Raw genomic sequence first — 17623 nt, forward strand, 5'->3', positions numbered from 1 at the left:
TGCATAACGCCTAAGTAGTGGGAGATATAGTGATAGTAAAGGACAGTGTTGCTTGTATTATTTGTAATAATCTTTTTTGATCATTTAACGTCTGCATGTCTTTCATGGTTAGGTTGAATAAAGGTAGATTTTACTTTCTACCTTAAAATTCCTGATCATATGGATAAATTGCATGAGGGGTAGGTGGGCAGAGTTCTGCAATACTTTGGGGAGGTCTTTTAGAACTCTGGAAATTTGGAATGCTTTTCTTTGGTTTACAATCTTTGGAGGCAACAAATTTTAAAAAACGTCTATCTTGAATAAATTTTCATTTTGTGTGTATTGTTTCTGTGCATCTATCAGTTTCACCCACACCCGTGGAAAAGCTCACTATTCAGCTTGACGTTTATTTCAGATTCTTATCTATTGACTATCTGCAGAAATTCTGCGGTATGACTGGTAACTTATATATCGTAAATATTTAAGCATACCTTTCTCATATCGACGACGTACCAAGTCCTTGAGTGTTTTCACCAATGTCTTTCAATTGGCCTTGCAATTTTCCAAAAATGTACCCTGTATGTTTTTCTGTTTTGGTGTAGTATTACCTAAACTTGTTTGTGTCTCCAATTTTGCAAAGAAATATTAGATTCCCTATCTTGTCTTTGATACACTAATAAATCTGCCCCCGTCAATTTTTTGGGGTCGTTTTTGATGTGTAATGAGACACGAAGTTGAACTGACATTTTAAAAAAATTGCATGAATATATTTTTATCAACATTTTTAAAAATGACACATGCAGAGAGCACATGTGCATGTACAGAGGATAATGCATTACGACCACAGTTTGCTCTTTATTTCACAATTGTGAAGATGTTATAACTGTCGGTTGCTGTGAGCGTGAGTCATCTAGATCTTTCTCGCCAGTGAAATCCAGTGAAATGAAAAGCAGATTGTGCTGCTGGCTGTGTGCTTAATATAGTAAGGAGGAAATGGAATACAGGAAGGAGGGAACATAATAGTTTGAACTAATTTTAATATTTTAATAATGATCATTGTACTCATAATGAAACTGGAGATAAAATTTGTGGTGGGATATAATTTGTTATAATAATTGAATCTCAAAATGCCTTATGACGGTGTAATGCTTTTTTCCCTGTATGTCAGAGGTTTTTTTTAGATTATTTTAATTTTAAATAGCTAGAAAATGCAAAGATTAGAGATTTGATAACATTGGGAACCAGGAAAGGAAAAATACACACATTTATTTTTATATTAAATTTTAATTCATAAATGTTGAAGAAAGGGTGATTTTGGAAGGAGTTATCTATGTATTGTGATGTATGATATATTCAAATAATGGGTTCAAGGGCACAGGAAGATCTTGCATTCTGGCAATATCGTCCTGCATGTTCTTGAAGTGGGGCTTCTTTTGTTTTTTTTCCCCCCTCCCTCTGGTGCCTGGTGGTTCTAATAGCCGTCTGGCTCGCACTGGTGTCTTGTAATCTCTGGCCTGGATTTCTAGGAAGCAGCAAATAAACTTGCACTGTAGAATCCTGCTTGCTAATTGCCTAGTGTGACTGACAGGCAGTTGACGTCAGTGAGGGGCCGCCTCTAGACACATCTGCTATGCTGTAGTTGCACACCCAACAATCAGAGCTTGCTGTCTGCTGGTAAGTCCTGTTGTTGTTGTGTGGTTGTGTGCTTGCAGCTATCTGACTGTAGCAGGCAAAGAATATTGTGCAACATATACACACACGCCCCAACATTCACACCCACTCCAAAGCTAAAATGAATGAATCATTGAAGGGAGATGATGCATGGTAGGAAACCATTTTATAACAAGTCTCTGTAGAGAGTAACTGTTTTATATATAAAAGTGAGGAGGAGGATGTTACAGTAACCTCGGCAAACTCAAAATGGCTGACATTTGTTGTGGCTGTTTCCCACTCATGCAAAAATGCCTTGAGCAAGTTTCTGTGGTTTATTTAAGGAAGTGCAAATATCACATATCAACTTTTAAATTCAGGTAAGCAATATTAAATATCTATTGCTTTTTATCTCTAACCAACATAAGCCAGTTTTTCTCTTTTCATTCAATGTTCCTTTTTCTTTTCAAATTTTTGAGTTTTTAATGCTCAATTCAGATGTAAAATCTTAAATTTAATTGTGTAGTTATGTCCTGCTGCGCGTATATCATGAAATATTCTGCAATGTTTCTTGCCAAACTATTATGAATTTAGTCCACTGGAACCCTTCAGAAGGGTCAAAATGGCTGCTAATTGGAGGTTCAGAGCCTACTTAACCAAAATTCTGGGATTTGCAATTATGAAAATGGCTGCTAAAGTCAAGTGACATTCACAGGACTTAACCCATTCTCAACTGGTACAATATGCACATTTTTATTACTTCTCCCTGGTAAGTAATAATGATGGCCATTTTCAGATTTCATTTTGGAAGGATGAAAGGGGATTGGCAAATATTGGTTTATTCACAATCTATTCCCTGACAAAGAAGTAAGCTGGATTCTTTTTGCGGTGGTTGATGGGAGAATGGGTTGTTCAGTAGTTAATTTGTAGTTTATTTTGAAAAAGAATTTTCTGTAAATGTTGAAATCTGTGCGACCCCAGAACAAAGAATACTATAAATTTAAAGGCAGGATGCTTTGTCTTTGGAATAGATGAACCATATTTTACTCAAAATATTAGTTTTACAGCTGTCATAGCATTTTGGCGGGGGTGGTGGGAATTGTGGGAATATGATGGGCAAGTGCTAATTTATTGAGTTAAGACTTCTTAGGTTATGTTTTAACCTGTTGTTATATCTTGCTGCCAATAAAATCTTGTATTCAAATATTAGACCAGAGGTCTAATGTTTGACTAGTATTTTAGTCAGTAATTCTCTTAAACTTCCTTTGCCAGTTGACCAAACACTCACTTTTCCTCTTACATAATGTTACTGCTGGTGCCAGATCCTCAACACAGTCTTCAGTGCTTCAGTCTCACTCAAGCCTCCAGGATCTTCTAATTTGAGTCTTCCCATGTGGTAATTTTTCATCATGCTTTGCATGCATCTGTCATTTGGCTCCATGATACAAAAGCAAAATCGCCTGTTGAATTCGAAATGTTGCTTTTCAATATTTATTAAGTCGATTCAATCTTTTGGCTTGTGTCCTTTCAATTTGCCTCTGATTTGAATATTTTGGGAGAATCCTTTGTCATAACTTCTGCTTCATCCAATGTTTTGTAATTTTGAAAATAATTTGTATAGGTGCTATTGAGTTTTTTCCTATTCTATGTCCTCTATCTCAAAGGAAAAAAGAAGCCATTTATAATATAACTGCATTTAAGAATCTTCTAGAATGATTTGTCATTCCAATTAGTACATCTTTTGTTATTTAGAAACCTGAAAATTTCAGAATGATAAGTATTTATTTAGTGGTAACTTAACTATTCATCTTTCACTGATTATAGCCTCTACAGTACCATTTCATATTAACAGCCATGTTGACACATTCTTGATCATACTTCAATGACCAATGCAGAAAGCATCTGTAATGTCTGGATTCTATTTTTCCAAAAACACTAATCAATAGCTACATTTTTTTGGCATTATTCATAAATGTGTTTTTGATACCCATTGGCATTTTGATAGCTATCCAAAATAATACACAAAGCCAACATGAAATATCAATGAGCCAGTTCTATCTATGTTTTAGATATTTGATGCTTTGGTTGTGCGTATTAATGCTGTTATGGCATATCATATCATTTTCTCCAGGTTATTAAGTTTTGTGAATAATTACTTCTGTGAATGATTTAAGTTCCCATAGTTTTAAAATTAATTGCATTTGTGAAAAAAATAAAAATACATTGTTTTCGTACTATCAGTTAAAAATTGTAATTAAAGATTCTTTTTAACATTATTACTGATGTAGGATACTTCATTTTTTTTATTAGATGCTTTAGGCTTTCATTTTAATAGGATGTTTCAATTTAAAAGAAAGTTAACAATTAAATAATTTAATTTTGCAAACTGCAGTTCAAATCTAAAGCTGTGGCATTACTGGATGATGTTGTTAAAGGACTATTAAATCTTAAGGCATTTAAATATTTGTACCAATGTCATTGAAAGCTAACCCCAGTCTCCACTTGAGACATTATATATTGTGATTGTAACACTTCCAGGTGTTAACAATCAATGTTTTAGCATCTCAATCACATGATTTTAAATAAATCCACGAAATTGGTTAATTGGTGATATTTTTTTCTAGGAATCATCATTGACCAAACAAGTGAGATAGTGCTTAATTAGCTGTAATTAGCAATTTGATATCCATGGGTGGTTATATTCAAATGCAAACTTATTTGTTTAAAAATAGATGTTTTAGGAATGCTGCAAAAGTTATTACTATATTTGAATTCTCACATACCTAACTTAAATAGCATACCTTGCTATCGAACATTGTAACACAAAATGAACTCTATATTTTTATTTGGCTTTCGCTAAGGTGTTTATCTGAAATATTAACATGCCTCGCTTGTACTCAACTGCACACATTATGAATTAAAGAATTTTAAGCACAGATATTAACAACGTGGTATAACATCTCGTTTGAATTACGACTAAAGTTTCAAGTGTTGATTTTTGCCTACGTGATGTAAAACGTCCTGCATCACAAATCTCAATTGACTTTCTCAAGCCAAATCACCCAATGATTTGTTAATTCAGCTCTAGAAGGTTTGAAGATTGATGAACAATCAGGTTTTGTGAGAAATTAGCTGTATGTACATTAGCAGCAGGTTTTGTAAATAATTTAATGAGCATAGTTCATGTTCATTTATTCTCTATAAATGATAATTTCTACATATTCGGCACAAGATGCGTATGGAATACAGTAAAGCGAAATTTGTTTTTTTCCTTGCCTTCTGTGTGCCCAGGGACGAGAGAGGTTAAGTGAGTGTCCAGATTACCATCTCATGAGCCAGTTTATGCACAATAAAACTGGAATTTCTCGATGTGGGTAATGAGGTTTCTGTAGTGATTAGCACAGAGGAAGAAGGGGAAAATAAATGTTTGGAAATAGATCCTAATAAACTGATAAGCCCAACTCTGCTGATATACCGTATCATGTGTGCTCCCACGGCATTATTATAATAAATATAAAAATACACTGTTCAACTGATTTGAATTATTTGTGTGTGTGTGTGTGTGTATATATATGTATGTATGTGTGTGTGTGTATGTATATACATATATATGTATGTGTATATATATGTATGTGTATATATATATACATGTATATATATTTTAATGTGTGTATGTATATATATACATGTATATGTATGTATGTGCGTGTATATACACACAAATATACATATATACACACATATATTGTAGGAAAACAACTGCAGATGCTGGTACAAATCGAAGGTATCACAAAATGCTGGAGTAACTCAGCAGGTCAGGCAGCATCTAGGAGAGAGGGAATGGGTGACTTTTCGGGTCGAGACCCTTCAGTCTGAAGAGGGGTCTCGACCCGAAGCGTCATCCATTCCCTCTCTCTTAGATGCTGCCTGACCTGCTGAGTTACTCCAGCATTTTGTGATACCTCACACATATATTGAGCGTCCAATGAATTGATAATTTTGTTACTACAAGAAATTCCGCAGCTTACATTTTTTTGCTCTAATTCTCCAAACTTCCTACAAATTTAAGATGGTTGCTCAGTGAGCATTGCAAAAGAATGCATGTCCTAACAGGCATGTTTAGTGTGTAGTTGTGGTATACATTAAGAGCTGAGAAAAAGAATAAATCATTTTCTTGAGACATCAGTGTGCTTGCTTTTCGTGTCTTGCATATCTTATTTTATATGCTGCTTTCATCTAAATGGTATGCTCAAATTATAAATTAAACATTTCCAATTTAATCAGCGTTGCGCAGTAATGCTTGCAGGTAGGGAAGAATAAAGCCATTAAATATATTCATAATTCTTGTATTTAACTTGTTTTTGTGAAATTATTCACTGTTTGTTTTCGTTGCACAATTCTCAGTTTCTATATTTTGCAAAAGGATTTAGCATTTACAGATTCAGTACTAAATATTCCTTGCCTTTTATAAATTTTGATGTGATAAGTATGCATCAGCACCCTCAAGTGGTTTAACTGCGCTCTTCAAAATAATTGTGGTGAAATATGACTAGTATCACAGAGTTACATTTTTGATGATTTCATTGGAATTACAAATAGGAATTTAAGAAGTAATGTTGATGCCGTTTGATGGAAAGAATTTGTATGTTTGTCAAATGTCAGTTATTTATGCTAAAAGGTAATGTTCCTTTTGGTGGGAATGGTGAACCGGGATGCTACATATTTAATGTAACTTTTTAGTTTTAAGGGATTGGGGTGGTGGAAATTCAAACATTCATACATTCTTCAACTTTAAGGCTAGTTTGCAGAGTAATTGATGTCACAATAAAAAACAAAATACAAAGTGGCTCTGGAAATCTACGCAATTCAAAAATATATTGATTGATTCGACTACTGGATTTTTTATACCCACATGCATGTATTTTTCCAGTAGTAATAAAGAATGTGACCAGGAGTATAAACTGTCCTACCATTCTCCCAAAACAATCAACAAGCTAGTTGCTAATGAGATGCATGGAATTTACAAGATGTTGCATTGACCGAGTGAATTACCTCAAAAAAATGTACAACTGGAGATTCCTTCATGTGCCTCTGAGGAAAAGCAGTTCAAGTTAACAAAGGATCATTATCCTCAGTAGTGCCAGGTGATTTGCTAATATGCATGCTTGTTCTTTGAGTTCACCTGATGAGCAATCATGGATTTATCTAACGGTAATGTTAAAAATCATATTTCCAAAATGGAAACTCCTGCACCATTAAATGATAGTACTTTTCGTAGTCAATCATATGCTTTTTAAAATAATAATTTTCTCATGTAAAAAATAATGAAATGTGTTCAAAATATTAAGCAACTTTAAAATCTTCAACTTGCATCAGGCGGTTATTTCATAATTTTAAGCAATGAGATTATGATGCTCTGTTATGGGCAAATTTAAAGCAAGATATTTTAGAGAAAATTGTCACGGATCATTTGGAGTAGTGGAATTGAATTTCATTTTCTTTCTTGGAGAAATTGAACCCAAACAGTATTTTCTTATCTTTAACAAATTTATATTCCTTTGTCTGGTTATCCTTGTATTGTAAATAGATCCAGGTGCCCAATAATGGTCTATTACTAAAGGGCGGCACGGTAGCGCAGCGGTAGAGTTGCTGCTTTACAGCGAATGCAGCGCCGGAGACTCGGGTTCGATCCTGACTACGGGTGCTGCACTGTAAGGAGTTTGTACGTTCTCCCCGTGACCTGCGTGGGTTTTCTCCGAGATCTTCGGTTTCCTCCCACACTCCAAAGACGTACAGGTATGTAGGTTAATTGGCTGGGTAAATGTAAAAATTGTCCCTAGTGGGTGTAGGATAGTGTTAATGTACGGGGATCACTGGGCGGCACGGACTTGGAGGGCTGAAAAGGCCTGTTTCCGGCTGTATATATATGATATGATAAACTGAAAATAAAAGTTTGGTATGTTGACATATTTTTGAAAATCCTGAATATTTTATGACAGAAAAGTATTCAAAACAAGGCATGTGGATTAAGTATATAGGATAGCAGTTACCTAACTGGAGTTCCTCCAGCTTTTTATCTATATCAGTTATATTGATGTTTAGAAGTTTCAACTTCTAATTGTATCAATATTTAATTTATTCTATTAATATTGGAGAATATTTCTAACCTTGCATATGAAGCACCTGCAGTTCTGCACTTTATTTTAAAAATGTCCAGCCTGTATTGATTCTGCTCCTTAGCTGCTCCCCAGCATTAGAACTGATTATCTTGAGATATTGTGAACCAGTGCTTCAATTACATGACTGGCATGCAGCAAAATATGAGAAATGTTATATGGTCCATCCTTTCTTTACCTATGACTCAGTAGCCAATTACTCCTTGCTGCCTGAATGATAAAGTATAGAGTCATATTCTAAGATGAGTGCACTGGAAACTTGTAATACGTGGTCTGGCAATGAGGGGCAGTAAAATGCTGCTCATCTGTCATGGTATATGAAGCACATGGTATGCTGTGTTCCTCATAAAAGCAGAGTTAAATCTATTCTTGTTTTGAAGATGTTTGGAACTTTGATTTTGGCAGGAGGACAGTTTAAGGTCAAACAAAGCTATAGACAGTGGAGGCCGTAACTCGTGATTTTTCAAGTATTTGGTGTGTGGAAACAAATAATAGTTACTGAGAGTTATAATATAACCAGTGATGAGGTAACTTGTCTTAATTTATTTTCCTGGTCCTGAATATTAAAATGAAATAAATCAGCAAAAAGACATCAAACCTGTCTGGGATTCCAGAACCATATTTCTTTGTTCCCTTTATTGGGATCGTTGTATGGTAGCAAAGATGACTATTTTAGGATAGTCTATCCCATGATGATCGCAACTAATAGGGTGAATATGGGGATGATGTTTCACATGATTGAGGAGTCTTGAACATAGAAGTTACAGTCTTCAAATAGGACTGAGATGAGGATGATTTATCTTTAAGCAGTGGCTGGTGAATCTTTGGGATTTTCTGCCCTTAAGGATTTGGAGACTTAAGTCACTGAGTTCATTCAAAACTTTGACTTCTTGATATGAAGAGATATCGGGATCGTGCAGGGATATGGAGCTATGGCGATCATCAGCTATAACTCCAGGGATCAGACGGCCTACTCTGCTCCTACTTTCCTTGTTCAAATAGTCGCATTTGCAGCCAATCTGGCTAATCAACTTGGAGTCTATATCAAATGTTATTTCTATAAAATCAACCTTCCATCGTCCCATCAAGGCTTGGGTTTTGGTTTATTATTGTCACATGTACCGAGGTACAGTGATTTTTTTTTGCATGCTTTCCAAATAGATCAGATAATACAATACATGAATACAATCAAGTCAAACTTGGGCACAATAGGCAGTGCAAAGGGGAAGATACAAAATGCAGAATATCATTCTTGGCATTGTAGCACAACAGTTTCTTAGACAAAGTTCAATGTCTACAATGGGGTAGAGGTGAATCAGAGGTACTCTAGCTTATGGAAACTGATAATACAGAGGAAGAAGCTGTTTCTGAGTTTGGTGGGGTGTGCTTTGAAGCTTCTATACCTTTGGCCTATCCGGACCAGGGCGAAGAAGGAATGACCGGGTTGGGGCAAGACTTTGAGGCATTGTGTAGTGTAGACGGCGTCGATCATGGGGATTCTACACTGTGTGATGTACTAGGCTACATCTACAACTCTGCAATTTCTTGCTGGCAATTTCTTGGGCAGGGCTGTTCCTAAACCCAGCTGTGATGCAACTTTATAGTATGCTTTCTACAGCGCATCTGTAGAATTTTGTAACAATCATTGGAGACATATCGTATTTCCTCAATCACCTACGGAAGTCGAGGCGTTGCTGTGCCTTCTTGGCTGTCGCATCAATATGTATGGTCCATGACAGATTATTGATAATTTTAACACCAAAGAACTTGAAGTTCTCAAACATTTCCTCATTGGTGCAATTAATGCTAATTGGGGCATATATTCCACCATGCTTCTTCAAAGATATTTTGCACTTATTTCTTCCTCATATTTTGCTTCTGAATCTTGTGTCCCTTGTTCATTTCTTAGGCTGTCCTCAAGGTTGAGAATTACACGTTCTGAGGTGGCTGACCTCTTTGTTGACATGGGCACGCATGTGGATAGTTTGGGAGTGGGTACATTTCATCATTTACATTTGACCTTTACGTGTTTCCAAGAAATGGACTTGAAGTTCTCCATGCCATGCTTGTTAACCATTCTGTTATTTATCAATGATTCCCACAAATTAGAAGTGGTTACATTTTCTTAGAGGCTTTGAGAAGGTAACTCGGTCTTCTCTGAGCTCAACCACAACAGAAAATTAAATTGTGTCCAAATACATGTCTGTTTTGGTTGCCTGGTGTCAGGCATGCGAACTACATGGTTTTCTCATGAGAGTGAATTACAACCTCAACAGTGGAGATCTTGGCTTGGGAGAGGATGCTAACACTGGTTCGCTTATTCTGCCAATGGATTTGAAGAACTGAATTTATTCTGTTCAATACTGGCATTCTGCCTAGCTGTTTAAGCCTGCTTTGGGCTAATTATTAGTCTGGTTGCTCAGCAACTGTCAGCCATCTCCTGGAAACGAAAGGAACTAATGCCTGGGGCAGCAGAAGTGCAGCTGAGTTGGGCATGAGAGATGGCAACTGTTGCAGCACATACTGCGGAATTGAGCAACGTCTGTGGGATCATGATCATTTACATGCTACTCAACAATCGGATGCTGATTAGCATCTCTTGTATGTGTCATGCCCTTTTGCTTAGTATTTAGTGCAAAAACGAGCCAAGGCTATGAGCAAGTAAGGAGGAATGACTATAGTTGAATAAAGTGCATGTTGTTCAGATACTGCACAGCAGAATTTGTAATGCTCTTAAAATGAACTTTTGGTGATAGATAATACTGTAATTATCTTTGAAGGCACTAAAAAAAATTCAACTTGTCATTCGTTACTGAGGTAAAGCAATTATCTTGCACAAATTTATAGTCAAGGGCTTTTTTTAAAGTGGTATTTATAGCTTTTAATAGGGAAGTTAATAATGTTGCAACGCAGAAGGGTTGTTCCAAGGCTCCCTTTTGAAGTAATTATGAGGGGAAAAAAATCTTTGATAAGTTAAATCTTGAAGCCAAACAGGTATTCACATTTTGGCAAAGGATGGTGAAATGTATATGTAAAATGAAATATAGAATTATTAGCAACTAATTGAAAGTTTATCCAATTTTGACAAAATAAAGACCTAATAGAAGTATATAAAGTTATGAGAGGCATAAGGTATGCCTACTAAAAAGAAGTTCTCCTCTCTCTGACGGGAGTTCTGTGAAACTCTCCCTCACTGCTCCCCCTCTGTGATCTCTGCTCAGTCTGAATAAGGATCCTGACCCAAAATGTCACCTATCTGTGTTCTCCAGAGATGTATTGTCATATGAGGAAAGGTTGGACAGGCTAGGCTTGTCATCACCTGAGTTCAGAAGAGTAATAGGGACATGTAAGATCCTAAGAAGTTTTGCTAAGATGGATGTAGCGAGTATTTTTTTGTTCATGTGAGGAAATCTTTATATGACATAGATGAGGCTAAATTTTCTCGGTAGTTGTGAGTTTTTTAAAACTATCTGCCTCATGACAGTGCACAGTTTTAAGGTGAAGGTCGATACTTGAAAAGCAACGCAATGAAAGGTTACTGCTGCAACTGGAATTGTGGAGTGTACTTTACTGTTAGGTGAACCATGATTTTATTCAATGGTGAGGAGGCTCGAGAAGCCAAGTGGCCAACAATTGCTGGTTCATAGGTTCTCATCCAATTATGTCTGAAGCAGAAAGTTTGAACGTGCAATGAGCATTAACTGTATTCCTTTTGGGTCATTTTTAACAATAGACTTTAATCTAAAATTCCTTCCAGACATAAATGAAAAGTAATTGTTTAATCTTGGCTTATATTGGAACTACACTATTGTTGCTACTTGTCCCCCTGACATGAGTTATTTTCCCAATTAAGTCTTTAAATCCAGGATATTACTCTGATCTGTATGTTATCCATATTTTAAAGTTTTGAAAACTTTTTTTTAACCCAATACTAATGTCTGAACAAATAAAGTTAAATTAGATGTATGAAATTCTGAAAATAATTTGCTTGGTAATATTTGTATTTGTCAGGTTTGATCATTTGACGAGCTATGTCAGAATAAAGAATTAACAGTTAAGGACTTTGAGGGAAATATTCCTGCCTACGAACTGTGAATCTTCATGAATTGAAGTCATGTTCATTGAAGATGGGTCAATAGATTTTTGGTTACTCAGGGAATCGAGTGATTATCCAACCATCCCCATACTGTCTTTGAGGAGTATTGTTATAAACTATAGAGCATTTAACATGCTCCTCTTCCTTAGAATGTCCCTTGATATTGTGGAAAACTTCCATTCCAGTTCCATGGGCTCTGAGTTGTTTGAGGAGTACCATGTGTGAACCGCTGACTCTTTCGCAGAGGGAGCAGGGGATGCGGAATGGGCAAGTGGATAGTTTGAAAAGTAGTGTACTTCCGTCATTTACATGGTATTTCTGTGTATGGCCTACATATTGTCATTCGGGAGAGTGCCACTCCAAATGCTCCTTATCTCTTTGAACATTTCTGGATCAAGAAGGTTTCTCAGGAGTCATAGATTGATGCTTTTTATTTGCAAGGAGCGTTTGAGAATATCCTTGAATCTATTCCATCTGCTTGGTAATCTCTTTTCTGTGCCAGAGTTGGGAATAGTGTGTTTGTTTTGTGATGTCAGGGACACAAACAACATAGTCTGCTTGATAGAGCCAACTGAGTGTGATTATGCTCAAGGCCGGGAATTTGGCCTTGAATGATATTCTCTACAACCTTCCAGTGAATTTGAAGGATATGTATCTGTGGAGACTATGCCAGTGCCGTGAATTACCTGCTGTAGGTAGTTCAAGTCTCAGACGTATATGAGAGGGCAAGGAGCACTGATACGTAATAAATCATTATTTTTGAGCCATATTTGAAATCTTGATTTTTGTTTTTAAGGCCCTTTTTCTCAGTCAACCAAATGTTGTGCTGAAACACTGAGCATAGTGGTGAATTTCATCACTGATGTCAACCATCTGCGAAATGTGGCTCCAGAGAAGTGGGAGGTGGCTCCATAGAATGTTCAAAGGTCTTTTATTGTCATATGTACCAATTAAGATACATTGAAATGCAATTTACCATGCAGCCATACTAAAAAAAAGCCACAAGACACACAACTACATAAAAGTTAACATAAACATCCACCGCAGCGGATTTCACATTCCTCACTGTGATGGAAGGAAATTAAGTCTAATCTGCTTCCCTCTTTATTCTCCCTCGGTCGGGGCAATTGAACCATCCGCAGTCAGGGCGATCGAAGCCCCCATTTCGGGGCGGTCGAAGCTTCTGTGGCCTGGAGCTCCCAAAGTCGGTCCCAAACCAGGGACCACGAACTCCACGATGTTAAAGTTTGCAGGTTCCCGCGGTTGGAGCTTCCGAGGTCAATCCCCGACAGGGACCGCCAGCTCCACGATGTTAAGCCCTGCAGGCTCCTGCGGTTGGTCGGTCCCCAGCGAGAGGCCGCTAACTCCACAATGTTAGGCTGCAGTGCAGACGGAGATACGCTACGGAAAAAGTTGAATCTCTGTCGAGGTAAAAGATTTTAAAAGTTTCCCCAACCCCCCCCCATATAAAACAAGCTAAAGAACACTAAAACATACATTTAACACATACTATAAAACAACAAAGACAGACCATTCGTGAGGCAGCCGGTGTTTCTGTTGTTCAGAGTTTTGTTACAAATCATCTTTGTAGGAGGATGGTGTTGTACAACAAGGACAGGTAAGTAGAGGACTTTTGTCGACTCGAAGCATCACCCATTCCTTCTCTCCAGAGATGCTGCCTGTCCCACTGAGTTACTCCAGCATTTGTGTCTATCTTCGGTCTACTCCAGCATCTGCAGTTACTTCCCACACATTTTGTCTAACCTGTCTATGATTTGTGTAATCTATATGTGGTACACAGTATCCCCTCAACTTTCTCGGCAAAATGTTGCACCCCACTTCTGACAAGCTTCTTGCAGAGATAGATGGAATTCACAGGACTTACAGAAAGCTGTTCAATATTAAAGATCACACCAAAGTTAGTAAATGAATTGCATTATGTTGATGATGCTTATACTTACATACATTTGGAGGCAGAACTCCAGGTCACAAATGACTTATTCAATTGAGACATACGAATGAACAGGCCTTGTGTTTGACATCTGCAAGAAAAGGTAGAGAACAGATCAGAACTGGCACTGATAACCCAGAAAAGATGGAGCCCACATTGGTCAATTTTTGGTTGTTGAAAAGTTGATAACTAAGTGATGTGAACAGTGAAATTAACACGACGACTACGGTGGACTTCCTACAGAGACCAAGGAGGAAATCTGGCCCTTAAGCTAAAGGGAGACAAACTGGCTAACTTCAGCATGAAGATGCAATTTTCTGGCAAGGCATGATCAGCAAAATGCTTGGTGCACAATATTGTTACAACCACCGCCCTATTTCATTAGAAAAATTAGAATATTATCTCATGTTAATAGCTTTGTCCTGACACTGGCACCTATTAGATTATATCATTGAGTAAAGGACCATAAGGATCTCTGCATCACCTGTACTATGGACTGATCACTCCCTCATCTCTTCTGTCATCTCTATCAACATATCTTCAAAATGCTGCCATGTGAAAACTGATCTGAAAAGAGAACCCCCGTCCTAGCCGATAGGAACCACACAGTATCCACAACCAACGCACTTCCCTGAGGGCAACCACGATCGACACCTGTGAAAAGACTGGTTTTGTTTGAAAATAACCAGAGTATCCAGGAGCTAAATAACTGCAAATGTAATACATTCCTAAAGGTGAAGGTACTGCATCTCATGGTGAATGGCGGCGCTGCCCTAGCAGCTGCGGCTCACCTGCGGTCCATTTGTCTTTGTGTTTTTGTTGTTTTTTTTTTGTCTTGATTGTAGTTGTGATGTGGTGTTTTTGTGTTTGTGTACTGTGTGTGTATGTGGGGGGGAGGGGGGGAACAGTAACATTGTAAATAGGTGTCCCTTCCGAACGGAGACTCGACCTTTGTTTTCTGGGCCGTGTCTCCGTTCCTGCTGCGGCCTACCATCGGCCCAACTCCTGGAGCTGGCGGCCTCCAGGGCTCTGGTTCGCAGAGCCCGCGGATCGGACTTACCATCACCGGAGCCGGCCGTCTTCGGAGGCTGCGGGAGCGGCTGCGACTCGCCTTAGGCTCGGGCCGAGTGGATGCCGACATCGGGAGCTCCGGCAGCGGCAGCGGGTTCGCCCGCCCCGGATCGCGGGGCTTGGGGCGCGGACATTTCACCGTCCGGCGCGGCCTAAGATGGCCGCGGGATATTTCTCTGCTGGGCGGGGGCTTCAATGTCGGGAGCCACGACCGCCCCGACGTGCAACAACAGCGGCAGCAGCAGCGTGTTCGCCCGCCCCGGATCGGACTTATCATCAGCGGAGCCGGCCGTCTTCGGAGGCTGCGGGAGCGGCTGCGACGCGACGCGCCTTGGGCTTGGCCCGCTGTGGACCGTCCGGTGCGGCCTGCAACCACAACAACCTGACTGTGGGCGAGGACAGCAGGAGAAGGGAAAGACATTGTTGCCTTCCATCACAGTGAGGAGAGGACTGGAGGAGACTCACTGTGATGGATGTTTCTTTGATGGATGTTTCTTTTTTTGTGTGTTTTTGGGGTTGGGTAATTTGAGTGCCTATTTGATGCTTTTATTGTTGGACTGTGTTTTGGGGGTTTTGGGGTTGTGTAATTTGAATGCCTATTTAATGCTTTTATTGTTGGACTGTGTTTTGGGGTTTTTTTGGGGTTGTGTGGTTTTAATGCTTGTTTAATGCTTTTGTTGTTGGACTGTGGGTGACTGAATTTCGTCCAGTGTTGGATGACAAATAAAGCTATCTTGAATCTTGAATCTTGAATAAAACATCTGCAGGCACCTGAAGGTGAAGATCCAGCAAAAATCCCAGGATCTAGAAAACAGACGGTGGAGGAAGAAGAACAGATGTTGTAGGAGATTAGCAACTCTGATATCCATGATGTGCACCTGTTCTTCACTGCTGTCAAGGCCATCTATGTCCCAAACATCAGGGCCATAGACGGCCATGTCGACATTGAAGAACATGTGCATGTTATGGATATCAGAATTTCTAATCCCCAAATATCAGGGCATTGTTTAAAACAGAATGCATCGCTCTCTACCATTCATATTGTTCTGCTGAACCTGCTGTTCTTTACTATTGTGCTAATTCAGCCAATGGTCTTGTCAAGCAAGCAGATTTGAGCAGATTAGACAACTGGACATTTCTAATGCCTTGGCAGATAGAGTGTTCAGCATTGTAGTTGAATAATCCTACAGTATAGAGTTGCCCGTTCCCGCACTAATATTTCCAAGTGTGCTATAAGGTCATTGGAATATTTAAATAGGGAGATGAATTGGTATGTTTTTCTAAATTGGCTAAAGTAACAATATAATTCTGATTTGCATATGCATTGGACTGGGTGATATGGATTTGCATTGAATCAAATGCTTTGCAATTTCCCAGGTATGTCTTGTGTTTTGCATTGTATACTAATGCTGTATAAGTATTCAAAGATGTAAATATTTTTAAGATTAATGTGCACATGGTAATTTGATTTTGACATTTAGAAAAGGAAATTACTTGCATATTCAAGATGGATGATTTTTTTTGGTTGGTGGGGAAGGTTACCTTGATCAGTGATGCCACGATGAAGAATAAGATTCAAGATCAATTTATTGTCACATGTACCAATTAAGGTATAGTGAAATTTGAGAAAATTGAGTTGATGAATTGATGTATGTAAGAAATAATCGTTCTGAAAAGCAGGCATTGAAGAAAACATATTTGATCTGATTGATTAGTAGGACTAGATGTTACAACCCCTAAGTTTTGCACTACAATTGACTGGTGTGGTTCTTGGTGGTGACCACTAGGTAATGTTGCTACCATTCAGACACATCTTCAGTTGTGTACCTCAACGTCACTGGGTGTTTCGGCCTTTTATCACAAGACACCCTCAGTCGAGGCAGGCCCACCACAGGGTGATCAGACCTGGGTGTGTGCCTTATGGTTAGCCTCTAGATGGTCACGTGGCAGCCCAGACAGCATCTTTTCTTTTCAGCCACAGCCAGTGACTGCTCCGTTCGGCGGCATTTGCAAGTTCTTTGATTGCCCTCCTTTGGGCCTGCCCTCTGACTCCTACTTCCCTCAGGAGCCTTGCAATGGAACTGGCTACAAAGCCCCTGCACCCCACCTCCACTGGACACACCCTTACACTCCAACCTCACTCCTCTGCCTCTACTGCAAGGTTGGAATATCTCAGCCTTTTCCTTTCATATGCCTCGTCCACAGCCTCCTCCCAGGGGACCGTCAGCTCAATGATGAAAACACGCCGACAGGAGTTGGACCAGAGGACGAGGTCTGGTCGCAGGTTGGTAGCTGCGATTTCAACTGGGAAGGAAAGCCTCTGGCCTAGGTCAACCCGCATTTCCCAGTCTCTGGCTGCGCTCAGTGGGCATGAGTTGAGAGGCGAGGTGGTAGTCTTCCGTTTCTCTCCTCCCCGGATGAAGGATGAGATTTGCGGGAATGTTAACTGGGCATTGATAGGCATGGCATTGGTGGTAACTCTCTTGCACTCGAGTGCAGCTGCCAAGCACCTCAGCACCTGGTTGTTTCACCAGGTGTATCTGCCTTGTGTTAGGCTGGACTTACAACCGACCAGGATGTGCTTGAGGTTTGCTGGAACTGCACCCAGGGGGCAGGCTAGATCCTCTCCCAGCCAAAGATTTAAGTTTGTGGGAGAGGGAAGGACGTCATATGTGGCTCTGATAATAAAGCTCAACATAC

At 39.0% G+C, this 17623-nt stretch overlaps 1 protein-coding gene across 6 annotated transcripts in view; it reads left to right on the plus strand.

Annotated features, from left to right (window-relative positions):
* LOC144611573 (activating transcription factor 7-interacting protein 1-like) overlaps nucleotides 1–17623 on the plus strand; it is a 126886-nt gene that overhangs the window by 12137 nt on the left and 97126 nt on the right. Inside the window, exon 1 of one of the 6 annotated variants that reach the window (XM_078430738.1) lies at nucleotides 1903–2009. The exons of the other annotated variants lie outside the window; for them this stretch is intronic. The gene's annotated coding sequence lies outside the window, so the exon portion shown is untranslated. Of the gene's footprint in view, nucleotides 1–1902; nucleotides 2010–17623 lie in introns of those variants that run through there. 6 annotated transcript variants of the gene reach the window in all.

The sequence above is a fragment of the Rhinoraja longicauda genome, chromosome 40 (genome assembly GCF_053455715.1).
Source record: "Rhinoraja longicauda isolate Sanriku21f chromosome 40, sRhiLon1.1, whole genome shotgun sequence".
In the NCBI taxonomy this organism is placed as follows: domain Eukaryota; kingdom Metazoa; phylum Chordata; class Chondrichthyes; order Rajiformes; family Arhynchobatidae; genus Rhinoraja; species Rhinoraja longicauda.